This window comes from Colossoma macropomum, unplaced genomic scaffold (assembly GCF_904425465.1).
Source record: "Colossoma macropomum unplaced genomic scaffold, Colossoma_macropomum, whole genome shotgun sequence".
Classification (NCBI taxonomy): domain Eukaryota; kingdom Metazoa; phylum Chordata; class Actinopteri; order Characiformes; family Serrasalmidae; genus Colossoma; species Colossoma macropomum.
Genome location: NW_023494802.1, coordinates 12,124,683 through 12,139,702, shown reverse-complemented (window position 1 = coordinate 12,139,702; position 15,020 = coordinate 12,124,683). Strand labels below are relative to the sequence as shown.

Sequence of the window (15,020 nt, the reverse complement as noted above, 5' to 3'; positions counted from 1 at the left end):
CTCTGTATCTTCTGAACATCAAGAAAGAGCCATTATAAATGCATTGAGCTCAACGAGCAGCAGGAAATTAGATAGGAAGGCGCCTCCTGCAAGATTCAAATATCCAATTCATCACACGATTTCAAGGTGACCTTGTAGCAATAAAACAGGCATGAAAACAGATGGTATCACGCGCAACAAGAAGGAAATAAACATGTAGCCATATGCGAGTGCATGAATTTTAAAAAGAACCGAGATCAAAAGGTAGAGCTATTTCACTGTGGCCTTGTCAGCCGTGTAAACTGTATATGGCTCTAATTTCGCATTGACTTGGAAAAGTGTGCCTTTACAGGAATTGTTTATCATGGGCTCATTAACATATAAATTAGGTGCTCACAGAGCCAGATAATTTGAGCTTAGGCTTTTTACAACATAAATTGAGATGTAGAACAGCAATAGTCGTATGCTGTCTGGCTGCTGTTTGATGCAACTAAATGGCCAGGAGTGTCATAAAAGGAGTTTCTGAAATGCATCTGGAGCTGAAGCATGAAATAGGCTCAATTTAACAACCAAGCTCTATTATCTCATAAAAATAGCATGGCCTTCCTGAACGTCATAAAATATGTTACAGTATACTTCTCTGAGTACATCATCATCAGTACTTCTAGACAGACAAGTGCCAGTATTTGGTAATTCTATATACCAAGACATTCAACACGCACAGTAGAATCTCCCCTGCACTAGCTTCACTACGATTTCATGTTCTGATCATGTGTTACAAAAAAAGCTCTGGGAGTGATCCTCCTACTACAATTGTTTACATCGCTCCTATCACATTTTTAACTCTTAAAAAAAGGTTCAAACTCACGTTCCTCTCAGATTAGAGGTAGAAAAATAAGAATCTCACAAATATCCTTATGTCTGCAGTCTCAAATTGCATGTTTATGAAGTAAAAGGCCTGTAAGTGTACTAAACATTAGAACACGGTTTGGTTTACCTACTAGCTCTGCAGACTGCTAACAAGCTAACAGGCGGAAATATATATTGTAAAGCATATCAGCACACAAAGTGAAAAGTAGGTTATCTGAGTGTCTGTTACAAACTTCAAATGTCCCTATGTAGGCTACAGCTGTGTGCTATAAAATCCAGTGAGGGAAATTGAATGTACACAGCTGTTGCTATGCTAATATAACACATCAAATTCCATAAGGGTATTAGCATTATCGTAGCAGATGATAAACAAAGGTTACTTATAAAGCAAAGGTTTCCATTTTGGACGGTTGTACACTTATATTCACATCTAACTATTAAAAACATTCAAGAAATCTTGTGTAGTCTAAGTGCAGCGCTTACAGTCAAACAACATTGCCAGTGCCAAAACCTCAAACAACTTAGTTAGCCCTTGTTAGTGAGCTAAGTTAGTTTAATTAGCATTAGCTCCCCCAATTTCCTTGCTAAGGTCCAATATAATTTATGCTGTACTTCATATTTCTGCCAAATGTCTTTCTATACATCTTGGTTTTGTAGAATCATTGGAATCCACTCTTGGAATCATCTCCTTTGACTCCATCTGGAATTGGATTTGACTCCAAAATTGGAGTCAAACAGCCCTATGGAGCACCTTCACCAAGCTCAGTAAAAGCTGCAGTGCTCCATGGCAGGGGTTCTCAATGCAGTCCTAAATGCAAATAGGCAGGTATTAAAACTTATACTTACATTGAGCACCATTATGTGGTATATGTGGTGTAATTTTTGTTTGTAATTATCCCAAATGCTGCTCAAATGTAACTCGTTAAAAACAATTTAATGTGATAAACTGTTAGCCTCACTCTCTTTTAATGCCATTAACCATCCATCCATAGTTTCAGGCTGAAGCCCAGCTGTTTGTGTGCTAAATGTTGTTATAAAGGAATCTGCAAATCTAGCCATTTCATTCAAATACAGCTTTTAAATGCTGCATTACACTGATGGATCCAAAGTGTTTTCCAGTTACAGAACACATTCAACAGAGTTTGTGTGACAACTATGGATAAATCAATGAGCAGCAAACTAACAAAAGCAACACCAAAGTGGAGAGATACAGTTCCCCTTAAACAAGATGTAATGTAGTGGTATGACAGCGAGAGGGTTGCATTGAGGAAGAGGAGTTGGAACATGCAGCCACTGTTGCTCCCCCTGGACATTGGTTATGAAAACTGGAATCTGTGTTCACTTTATTTTCATGTTAAGTTCTTCTGAACTCTGCAAACATGTTGAAAATAATGTTATTGAAATTAATAACAACTGATGTAGCATTTTGCCCACTCATAAATAAAACTAAATGCACTGCTTTTTGAATGAAATAAATCTTTGTTTAGGGTCAAATTTGAGCAAATTATGCAAATGTGATTAATCATCATTAACTACACCAAAAATACGATTAATCACAATGAATTATTTTACCTGTTTGACAGCTCTAAATGTATATTGAAAATGTTTTCAGGCATTGCAATATTATATTTTTGTTTTTTCACTCTCCCTTACGCTATTTTCCCCACCACGTTATCTTCACTTATCATAAATGAGATATTTCAGCAGCATTGCCTTTGGAGATGACGGCTTATGGGAACAAGCAGCTCTAGATGGGGTTTATGTGGCAGCATTTGTTCACTGCATACCTGCACTTTCACTTGTTTGACTTAGTGATGCTCTACAGGATCTTGTCTGGATATCACATATATATATATTGTGTAATAGCAAAAGGCTCAAAAACAATATTCTGTCTGTAAAGGACCGTAATAGACTTGTCTCCAACAAAGGCATCGTTTAACGGAACCTTTTTTCAGCACCTGTTTTTAAGAGTGTAGAAAGAAGCTCACACACTGCTGCTCTGTGAGCAAAAGTGTCCATGTTTATAGAGCTGTATTCTGCCTCTGTCAGCCCTTAGATGAAGGCTGAAGGTAGCGAGGACCACCCTGCCACACGTGTCTCTCTCTCTTTCTGAAACACTTGTGGTGGGGGGAGGTGGGTGGCTCGTAAAACCACAGCTTAGCAGGAGAGGAATCAGAGCACATGCGGCCCGGGGGAAAACAGCGCTCACAAAGGGCCTCAAAGCCAGCCAGGCCGTGAGTTATGGCTGAGAAAGTGCTAAGAGGGCACAGGTGGAAAGAGCTAATCAACAGACTGAGCGTCATGTGATTTTTTTTTTTTTTTCAAGAAATTAAGAGTGTAAAAATTAAGGCCGCCAAATGATTAAATCACATTAGTTTGTGTAGATAATCATGATATCACAGCATTCATTTTGTTCTACTTCGACACTTAAGATTTTTATTTAATATTTAAAAAGGGGTGCATTTTTTATAGCTATGTGAGTGGATAAAATAAGCTTTATCAGAATGTATTTATTACCTTTATTTCAATTTGAACCTGAACATAAAATAATGTAAATAGGATGAACATGAAAATAAGGTGTTTCCAATTTTCATTACCAACATCCAGCGAGAAAAACACTGGCTGTATGTTCCTACGCAATTATGCTTTATGTCTTGTTTCAAGGGTAACTTCAGCTTTTCACTGCTATTTCATCCTTAGTGCTAACACTACTGATATCGCTGGTGTTGCAGGCATCATCAATGTGTTTTGCTTGTAAATGATACTTTAGACTCAACACACTTCGTTGATAAACAAATTCATGGCAATCAGTGGAACCATTTAAAAGCTGAATCTGAATGAAAAGGTTACAATCGTACAGTCACAGCAACAACACACAAGCAGCTTGGATTTAGGGTGGAACTATGGATGGTTCGAAGGGTCAAACTAGGAAACAATTAGTGGCATTAATCATTTATCATGTTATTAATGCGTTAACTTTTATATCACTAGAAAAATGCATAAATACATCATAATCTGGCCTAAATATTAGATCACTAGATTGTTATATTACCACACTGTTAATTACTAAATTGATTCAACTGAATAATTAAACTCTTAGATGAATGCACTGTCAGATTATTAAAAAATTATAAAACTCTTAGATTACTAGACTATTGGACTATTCTATTGTTAAAAGAGTTCTGCACTGTTAGGACACACTTTATGTATGTCTAATAATGATCTAATAATCCAGCAGTCTAACATCTTCTCACAATGTAACAATCAAACAGTCTAATAATCTAACAATATGGCTCAAATATTATATCATTACATTATTAGACACATTGATCACTAAATCGATTTTGCTTAGTTCAACTCTTCGAATTGATTATAATTAATTCTAATAATATTCAGTAAAGCATTTTTTGGGTCCTTTAGACACAGTAGGGGAACACAGTTGTCTTTAAGTTGGTGGCCAGGACAACCTGCATCAGCCTTGTAAACGGTGAGTATACCGCTCACATATGCACTAGGACTGCCTAATTTTCATTGAAAGAGGCTATTTAGTGGACATCAGAAGGTTATTCACAGGACATACTATGTAGCTTATGAGTCCACAAGAGCAAGGTTAAGCTAATTTTGGGGGAAAAAAAGGATTTGGTTCCCTAAGGCTTTAGGGAAGAATCTTACAACTTTATCACTCCAGCAGCAGCACAAGACTTTTGGCGGTTGCTTTCCTGCCAGTGGACAAATGGTGGTCTCCTCTGCAGTTTGTCAGACGGAGACAATTGCGTACACAGCCGAACACCTGAGCAAACTCACCAAACAGCCACCTGTCTCGGGTCGCTCAAGCATGAAGCTGACAGGCATTGCTGAATAAGCAAAGGAGGGAGGAGTTGACAGATTTTGCACGTAATCACATCAATCAATGCAAACAGCAACGAAACCCTTAAACCCTGTGCTGGGAGACTCTTGGCAGCACCAGAGCCATACAGAGTTGAGTCCTGAACATAACACAAATATAAAAGCATGCATTTAGAATAAAGGCTCCTAAATTGTTCTTGGCTTGGTAATATGGCTCTAGGAAAAAACCTTAACTGGTAGAGAACCTTAATTTTATGTTGAGGTTGTTCACACTGACATACAAAAATAGTTCTTTAAAGTGTCCATATCAGAATAGAAAAATCCCTTTAGTATGCAAAGATTGTTAAACAGCTGGTTTTGAATTCACTTTTTTTGTGTTGCTACAAAAACCAAAACAGATACATAAATCTATCTAAAGCAGTTTAGCCCCGCCCATTCACACCGCAGTTATAAGGAGTGTTACAGCCTGGACTGCTTTTTGAATGAGGCACGATACAGGACAGCCAATCAGAACAGAGATAATTTACATATATCAGTCTCAACATCACAGTAACAAAAACAGCCTGTTTAATTCTAAAGGTTAAACAGATGTTGGACAATGGCCATGTAAAAATGAATTATGATGTAAATGTCAGAGTGGAGCTTAGATAAAACAATAATCTTTATATTTTCTAGATCTAAAGTGGTTCTTTTATCGCATTGCTCCAAGGAACAATTTTTTCCACTATTATTTTTGAGTGGCTAATAATGTTACAAACATCATGAGTGAATTTGTCCTTACAACATCAAATAATTAAGCATTTGCTGAATCCATAACTAAAGTCCATTGAACTAAAATGTTCAAATTAGATCTGAAATACAGCGACTATGATCAAGATTTAGGAATATAAATGAAGATGTAAATACGATGTAATATTCTTGATAAGCAGATCCAATGCAGTATAATCCATCACGGTCATTCATGTCTTTTTTGACAAATATTCTTTTACTTTTACGTCATACATATTATATTTATATTTTTTTTTCAATAGACTGTTTCAAACACGGTTCTCTGCCTTTCCTCTGAAGTGAACGTGAGCATTAATGCGTGAAAAAGTTTAACAGTTGGTTTCACAACAAAGGAAGTGAACGACTCCTCCATGGTTAACTTGTTTGCTTGACGCACATAGCCCTCATGATGTCAATGAACTGTTTCCTTTCATTTTTGTTTAAAGGCTTCAGGCAGTCTGACTACTGTACAACAGTGGAACACTTTTTGGTGCTACATAGAATCATTTTTCAAAAGGTTCTTGCAAAGACCCATTCAACTTTACAAGGACCATGTAACCATGCAACGAACCATTTAAGCATTCAAAAGGCTCTACAAGTAGAAATGCTTTTATGTAGAACGACTGCCTATATGAAAGAACCCTAGGAGAACCCCTTTTTTAAGGGTTCTAAGGTTTTTCCGAGAACCATACTCTTTAAAAGATTGTTCTCCAAGAATTTTTGGTAAAGGCAAAGGTTCTGTTTGGAACCATATGTTCAATATAAAACCATTTCATGCTCAAATGGCTCTCTGCATGGTGAAATTGATCTTCGGATTGATGGAGAATGTGTTGTATATGGTTTTATATAGAACCTTTTTAAACAAAGGTTCTGTGTGGCAAAAAAGGTTCTTCTATTGTTATGATCCCAAAATTGTAACAATAGAAGAACCTGTATAAAACATATGGCTCTTTATATACACTTGTTTTTACTATAAATAAAGGTTCTGTGCAGGTTCATTTTTCATTCATCAAGGTACAAACAATGTAAGTGTTCCCTCAAAGGTACAGCAGCGGTTTTGAGGTCCGATTGTGAACCTTGTGAAAGTTTTTCCAGGTGAAAATTACACATTTGTACCTTTTCATAACCGAATGTTTTAAAACAGAACAATAAAATAAAAAGCCTGGAGAAGAGACGGGGTGGAGGCAATACAATTTAGAAAATATAATTTCAATGGATTATGATACAATTATGTTCCCTGACTAAAGGTACTGAGATGTAGCCTTCAGGGTACCACCCCAGTGACAAGAGGGGCACTGCCAGTGACAGTTTCAGACCTTTATTTCTGAAAGTGTACAGAGCCCAAGTGAAAGGAGCTGTAAACACAGGTTGGAATACAGGTCAGTTGTCAGAGATCAAATCATTAAAGTCTAAAAATCTGCTTCTACTGAAAGAGATGTAAGATTTATGTCAACCAGCTGTGTTGCTGTCAGCTCTTGAAAGAGAGAAAGAGCGAGTGAGAGACCTCAGGGCCATCCTCACTCACTTCATAATATCTTACACAGGTACTCATTCCTCCCAGCAGCTCCTTCAAACCTTCCAGCTCTATTCCTGATGGGTTACTGTACAGCACCTCCATCACTCTAATGTGACAACATCTGATTTAGCTCATCAGTTCGCTGACTGACTGATAAAGTAATTATTGGGTGCTACAAGTACCTGAATGACTTAATGACAGAACAGAATGGCTCAAACACAGAACAGCTCTGAGAACATTCCTTCAGGGTCAAATCTGAGGCTGCAGGGAAAGACAAGACGGCCTGCAGAGGCTTCAGCAAACATGCTTGGTAACGAATGATGGACAGTCATAATGAGAGAAAGACTGATACAGTAAGCCTGGCTGGTTTTGTGCTTGTGGCTGGGTTGAGTCAGAGAGGGATGCATTACCCATGACATAAGAATGTCAAGACAAGTGCAGGAGTTGAAGGAGTTTATTTAGCCGAGCGTCTGTCTGCACCCCACGTGTGCGCGGAGACCACTGTAAATGCTGCGGCCCAGGAGACCCCCACTCACCTGCTTCTGTTTCTCAGGGCTATCAGCACTTCAATATGCATCACATCACTGGAGTCAACCTATAGGGGAGAGCGGGGCACAGCCTAACGTAGGGTAAAATGTAACGTAGATATTTTATGCAGTTAAACACGTGCTTTTGGTCAACCTCTTGTATTGCTATAAAAACATTGTCTTAGATTTTGACAGCAATTTTGACACATATTTGTTATGATTCTGCTGCATTTTGTACTGTAAAAGTAATCTTTTTCAAGTGTTTTTCGATTACTGAGTTGTGCATATAAGTCACAGAATAACTCACAAAAGGAGCTAGCTAGGCCAAACTACAGCCTCCACATGGCGGAGGTAGTTTTAACATGGTGTTACAACCAAGTCACCCCAAACAGACAAAGAGAAAATTCCATATCCCTCCATCTGACCTCAAAATGATTACTTTTTTAAAAAATGTTATGCACAGATTCATCAAACATGTACTGTAGGTTGTTACATTTATCAGTGCGTGGCACAAGTCATATTTAGTTTGATTAATATGTTTGTACAAAGTTGGAAGGCTTGACTGGTTCAAAAACAGAACTGCAGTAAATTAATTGTGTTTGCATCGATTTACCAGACTTTTTAGCGACTGTTAGAACCAGCTTTTCACTGTAAAAAAAATGGTATAGAACTGGCAGCAGGGTTGCCAGGAACTTACCCTTAAAATAACGGTATCCGACTGTTGTAAAATTGTACAGTTTAATAATTTTTTTTACTGCTAAAACGATATTCAGTGATGCCAGCATTCGACACCTCCTATAGTCTCCTACAAAATGTAATCTAGACAGTTGGAAATGTTACAGGCGAGTTTTGTATAACCTCATAAGCAAAACAAAATGCCATGCTATAATGCAAAACATGAAAGTGGATGAAAATCACAAGGAATTGCCACAAGCTACCGCTACGCTAGCTTCAAATCACGCAACTCCTGTAATGCATTAGTTTTACAAGAAATAGCTGTTTGTACTACATTTACTACAGCTGAACAATATATCATAGCTAACCTACATTAAGGTTAGAGTTAAGAACATTTTGTTCTTCCTGCTTCAAAGTTTCCATTCTGAAGACGTGAGGTTTTGTTAAAAGAGTGACGATTCTGGCAACATGATTCTCCACCGTATTTAGAGTGAGTACCTCATTCCCTGGTGCTTTAAAGGAGAACCAGCCAAAAACCTCAATATCTTCGATGGATCCTCAGATCAGAACTGAAGACTGACTTATCAACCCCCCAGAGAGACAAGTGTGAAGCCTGAGCTACTCACTCCAGCCACGTTGTATAGCAGATCTCCTCAGCAGAGCTGTGAGATCAACCAGCCAAAAAAGCTTCACTTCTCATTTCCAGTGAAACTCTCTCAAGCATGTAACAGCATGAAGTCAAAGCATTGTTTTTGTCTTATTTTGAAAGAGTGTCTGTGAACAATGCTGAAGCTACTTTGCAGACATAGAATAGATAAAACTGGGCAAATCAAGAAAACCTAACACACACTGACAGACTTTTAGTGTCTTATATTGAGTGAACAGATCTTGTTTGAAATAAGAACAGGTAAACAATCATAGCTTGGGTGTCTGTTATCACACTAATTGCACTTAGGACAGCTGAAGTTACACAGGAATACCCGAAACACAAGGGGCTATCAAATTCTTAAGAAGATATAGGCTCATGTGAGACTGCGCACAAGTGCAATGCAAGTATGACCGTGGTCTAAGCTTTTGTTTACAGAGCAGTGGGGTCAGACCAAAGTGTGCGGAGAGGGTGCAGATGGCCGTGTTATTTGAGAGGCAGTGTGGTTAAACACATCATATTAGCACCCCATCTCTCCCTGCCATGCTGAACAACTAGTGTAACACTCATCTGGCTCTGGATGCACTGTATCTTTTTGGACAATTACTGGGCAGATTCACAGACCCAGATTAAACCTAAGCCAACACTATTAATCTAAATGGAATTTTTAATGGTTAAATGCAATTGCCATTGCAGTTTAGTCCAAGACTAGGGGTGGGAGATATGATATGCATTATCATGACAACTGACATCACAATATGCTTTTCTTCAGTACATCAGAACATTGAACAACTACGAGCAACATAAAAAGATTAAGACCAACAGTAGACAGTTATATGGATAACGTGGTAAAGTAACATATTACAGTAATGTAATTATTTTTCCAGTAACAAAGTGGTGTAACACATAACATTTACATGCGCTACTTATATGTTAGTCGTAATTTTCCTCTTTGTATATTATCCGTGTCAGTGCTTGTACATAGTCTGCACACCTGTGTGCTACCTGCGACAACTGATCGCTGACTTTGATTGCAAATGTGAGCAGCATGAGTGCTGGAAGAGCTGTAGACTCAGCAAACAATCTGTTGAAGCATCTAATCTTGCTAACAGACACAGAACCCCGAAGATGAAGACAGATCCCCAAACTCACCTCAACAGGCCAGACATGGCTTCCTTTCAGAAACAGTTCTGTAAGCTTTACATTTTATTTTAAAGATTCTGGGGCAGCAGGTTTGAAGTATTTCAGCTAATTTTCTCAGCATTCAAAAGCCTCAGCCATTCGTAATTTTAGTCAACCATATCTAGCTATGCCGTATTCAAAGGCATGATAGTGACAGGCCTTAAATGATGCTTACTGTAATTGTATATTTCTTCATAAATGAATTACGGAAAAGGACTATCGGATTTTGCCGTGTACAGTTGTGTGGATTTGACCCCTTAAAATAAATCTCAGGCTTATTACATACTAAGTCTTATTATACAGTGGACTACAGGGACTTCAATGCAAACTGTCAGAGCTATTCTTAGATTACAGAAGTGTGTAATAAAAATTGGGTCTGGCGGTGGGCAGCTAGCCATTTAAGAGGTTAAGAAAGTAGCTCAGACGTAAAGTAATGAGTAATGAAATATAAGTACAAGTAATCCAATTACAGTTTGAGAGAAGAAATCAGAAATTTGTAACGGATTACTTTTGAGCAACTACCCTAACACTGATGATGAAGTGCCTATAACAACCACCAGTGTACAATAACTGCATAAATGGCATAGTAAATGATTGAATCTCAGCCCATGTGACCTCAACTGATACACTGTCAGAAAAAACAATGTAAATGTACCTTCAAAGGTCCAACTGTGAACCTTAAATAAGTTTTTTCCCAGGTGAAGGGTACAGATTTGTACTTTTTCATAACCTAATGCAACAATACTATAAAAAGTGGAGTGAACACAGGGAGATCTTAACAAATATAAAAATAAATAATTTCTATGGATTATGGTACAATTATGTTCCCGAACTAAAGGTACTGAAATGATACCCTTAAGAGTACCACCCCAATGACAGTTTAACCTTTTTTTCTGCGAGTGTATAGTTAATTTTATTTTTTCAGATTACTTGATTTTTCCTCTTGTTTTCAGTTTTCATAGCATTTTCAAATGTAGTTCCACTTTGAATGGTTTGCCGCTTTTAAACAGTTCACAAACCTTAAAACGTAAAATTACGGTACATATCACGCATCATGAAGTATCATGATGTTAGTAGTTTTGCATATCGCCCACCCTTAAGTGGAACAGAAAAGTCTATAATTATGTGCTGTTTGAATTAGTTAACACCATTATTTATAGATATGATGTCCAAGTCAGTTGTCTGCTGGTCTTGCTGGTCTCTTGTTTGGTTAGGGTTAAAAAGCCTCTGCTTTCTGCCTCTGTTAATCTCTCAGGTGAAATGATTCAAATCCCAGGAAGTGCCTGCAGAGAGGTGAATGCCTGTATGCTTCAAACCCCAGTCAGATACACCTCAGTCCAGACCAGCTGTGCACTGCAGAGCACAATTTTCATGCACAGCATGAAAAGTATGTGGTGGAATTCAACTGAATGAACACACGTGTTGTATACGGCACATGCAGAGAAGGACATATTCCTCTTCTCTCTTATCCCTACAGACATTTACAGTGTACATACAAAACACACAGATACATACTGATACTCTCTCACACAAATGTATGAACACACATATGCATGCGTGGACAGAGAAGTGAGATGGTCCTTGGCTCAGTAGCATGAACAGTCACACAAAAGGCAACAATGAAGTGCATAAAGTAACAAATCACTGCCTCCATACCTTCAACACAGACCTCGTCCTCTCTCCTCGGCTGCAGCCTCTCCTTTCTTTCCTGATATCCTACACCATTTCTGAGCACAGCTCTGTCCGACAGGACAGACTACACCAGTCAGAGAGGAGGAGCTGGGTAGGAGGGGAGAAAATCAGCATGAATTAGCATTCCAAAAGGAAGCACATGACTTCATCTCACCAATCACAGACCTCCGTGTCACTCAGGCTCTCGCTGCCTTGCTTTCTTCTTCTCCTTTCCAGTAGAATGGCTGTGACAGAATTGTAGTACGTAGGATGTAATCACTGACTACAAAAAGAATTGTGGGATTCCACCATCACATTCGTACACAGCAATGTAAGAGTGCAGAGTTAGTGGGAGAGGAACAAGGTTTAGCTGCATAATGCTTGTTCCATTTAGTATTAGTATACCTGAATAGTGGTTTATGTCTGCTATGTAACAGTGATTCAATTCAGTTACAGTTCTTTAGAAAATGTTTTATGAAAGCTTAAATTTCACTAGATCAATTTGATTTGATTAATTTATGATTTTTAATAATACACAAAAGTAGCTGGAGAAACTGTTTAAATAATAGTACAAAACAGTAATACAATAGTAATAAAATAGTACTACAATAGTAATACAAGACAATAAAAATGGGGATGTTTACATTTGAAAATATATAGAGAATCATATTTTGTGCAAAAAAAGAATGTATACGTTTACTATTATATTAGAGTATTATTATGTAATACATGCTGTGCACAAATGAGAAACACCACATGACACACTCATACAGTTGTTTGCAAAAGTTTGAACACCCCCAGTCAAAGACATTGATTTTCTAAATAAAAATATGTTAACACATTCTCTAGGGAAGAAGCTTCAATATGACATTTTCTACAAATTTTAGTGCACAATTTCTGTTTATTTGCTGAGTTATAAGATAATGCTATATAAATATATATATATATAAATGAAAAAATAAAGATAAAAAAAATGAACTGCATCCTTCACAAAAATCAACAATATAATAGTAATTGTGCATTAAAATGTGCAAATGTATGTTGGTTGTAGAAGACTTATTTTCATTCAGAAAATCAACAAAACCTTTACATATTTTTGTATAAACGTAACACACTAACATGCCACTAGCATGTCTGTCACTGCTGTGCTGAGAACAGTCACCAAGGTCCACTATTCTTTTTCGTAAGTCCCATGACGTGTTGCAATAAATGTGTTTTTTTGCTTCCTATTATTTATATGCATTTCCTCAGCCTTAGTGATAAACACACCCAATTCACATTCTGTTTGTTGTGACGGAAATATATGATTGTGAAAGCAGACAACTGTGGAAGGTAACTGCAGTCAGCTTAAAATAACTGCGATCGGGTGATTGTGTAATAATTGCGAAAGGCCTAGATGGACATGGTAGATAAACTGTAGCAACAGATGAGCTACAGTCAGTAACTGTAAACCTACAAAGTGCACCTATACGGTAGGAGTTTCTGATAAAATGATAAATGAATATGAGTAGTTCATGTGGTGTTACTGTGTGCACCTCTTGTAGAATATTATGGTAATCAAATAGGATATTATTATCATCAAATCAATCAAGTAATCAAACTATCAATGCAGTTCATCCAGCAATGCTGTACTATGCATTTCTGCACCCAAAATTCACAGCACAATAAGCAAAATATATATGTGTAAACAAAAATATAAATGGATGAATGAATGAATGCTCTCAGGTGCAGTTTCCAGCCAGGTTGCTGAAAGCTGAGTTATGTCTTCAGTCTGACACCTTAGCAAAGCAGTGCCTGCATGTGTGCACTAGCCTCCATCTTACTGAGGGCTCTGTGTCTCATTACTGGGGGTTAGCAGTCTACACCGGCTGACCCAGGCCGCCCTTCCTTTATGAGCCCTCAACGAACGTTAGAAAGCAATCATGCCTCAATGGTGGGCACTTAAAGGGGCATGATTCGTCTGGAAGTGCCTCTCCTCTCAGCCAGACTCAGATATGGCTGATTTGTTTGCCGCCGCAGCGTGGGGTAATAAAGGCTTTCGGAAATGAAGCGGGATGGTGCTGCGCTGAAGGCCGTTAAGCGATGGAGGGCGTAATGGCCTGGGACACACAGGTGCATAGGCAGCACTGAGCTAATTAGACAGGTCAGAGAACAGCGAGGGAAATGAAGGAGGTGATTGTGCTATTTTCTGCTCTGATAATAACTTCCTTATGCTCCCTTACGCTTCATTTAAATGCACCGGTAGAGAAAAAGAGAATCACTAGTTTCAGAACCAATAGTCTAAACCAGCAGCATAAACGCAATGGTTTATTTCAGAGGAGTAGAGAAAAGTAATAAATGGAAAGACTGAAAGAACGGCATCCTACACAAAGCAGATATGGTAACACAGTGTTTTTACATGCTTATACCAGAAGCCAGTGTGTAAGCAATACAGCACCTGCTCACTGGCATCTACTATAAATGCATCAGAGGTCAATGAGTTTTCTGTTCTTTTCCTAAAAACAGGGAAATGTGTCAAAATTATTGACTGTAGTAACTGCCCATATGATACAGATGTGACAGATTTAGATTAGTTGGACAATGCTGGAGCATTCCCTTAATCCTTTTTAATACAACTCCTTGTAAATAAATAAAGAAAGAAAGAAAAGGAAGAAAGAAAGAAAGAAAGAAAGAAAGTAAGAAAGAAAGAAAGAAAGAAAGAAAGTAAGAAAGAAAGAAAGAAAGAAAGAAAGAAAGAAAGAAAGAAAGCAATACAGTGAACACTTCTGATCAATGAACAATGCATCTCAATTAGCACAACATCATCCATAGACTTTGCTTTTAGACAGGCTTCAATTGGCCTCTAGCTTTCTTAAAGTGAACACATGTTGGAAATCATAACACAATCTCATTCCATACTGTGATGTATGTCAGCGTGAAACATGGTAGCTGAGTATTTTCACTCAATGATAGGTGTGGTTGGTGGGAGGTGGAAGTGAAACATCATATTAATGGTTAATATAATTTTTCCCTGCCGGCTGGTGCACAGTGACATCATCAAGAATCAAAAAACGTTTTAGAGACAGGCAAATGTCATTACATTTTGATAGGAGATTAAGGGAAAACATGAATTTATTGGTTTATTTAGTATAATTAATTAGGCTTAATATGACCGGTATGTGAACTAACAAGGTATAAAAGGTCTGTTTTGATTTAAACTGTATTGACCTCACCTCAAACACAGCAGCACTTTGAAGGAGCTAGAGGGTTTAATAAATGGAACCAGTAAATCTGTGCATACTTCACAGGAACTCTGGTCATTAAGGATGCACAATCACAATTGATCAAGATCAGAACTGAC

General features: G+C 37.8%; 1 protein-coding gene across 1 annotated transcript in view; it reads right to left on the bottom strand.

Moving 5' to 3' along the window:
* phc2a (polyhomeotic homolog 2a (Drosophila)) overlaps positions 1-11,766 on the bottom strand; it is a 52,225-nt gene extending 40,459 nt beyond the window's left edge. The window contains exon 1 of the mRNA XM_036592509.1: positions 11,666-11,766. The gene's annotated coding sequence lies outside the window, so the exon portion shown is untranslated. The remainder of the gene's footprint in view (positions 1-11,665) is intronic.
* Positions 11,767-15,020: the final 3,254 nt, after the last annotated feature.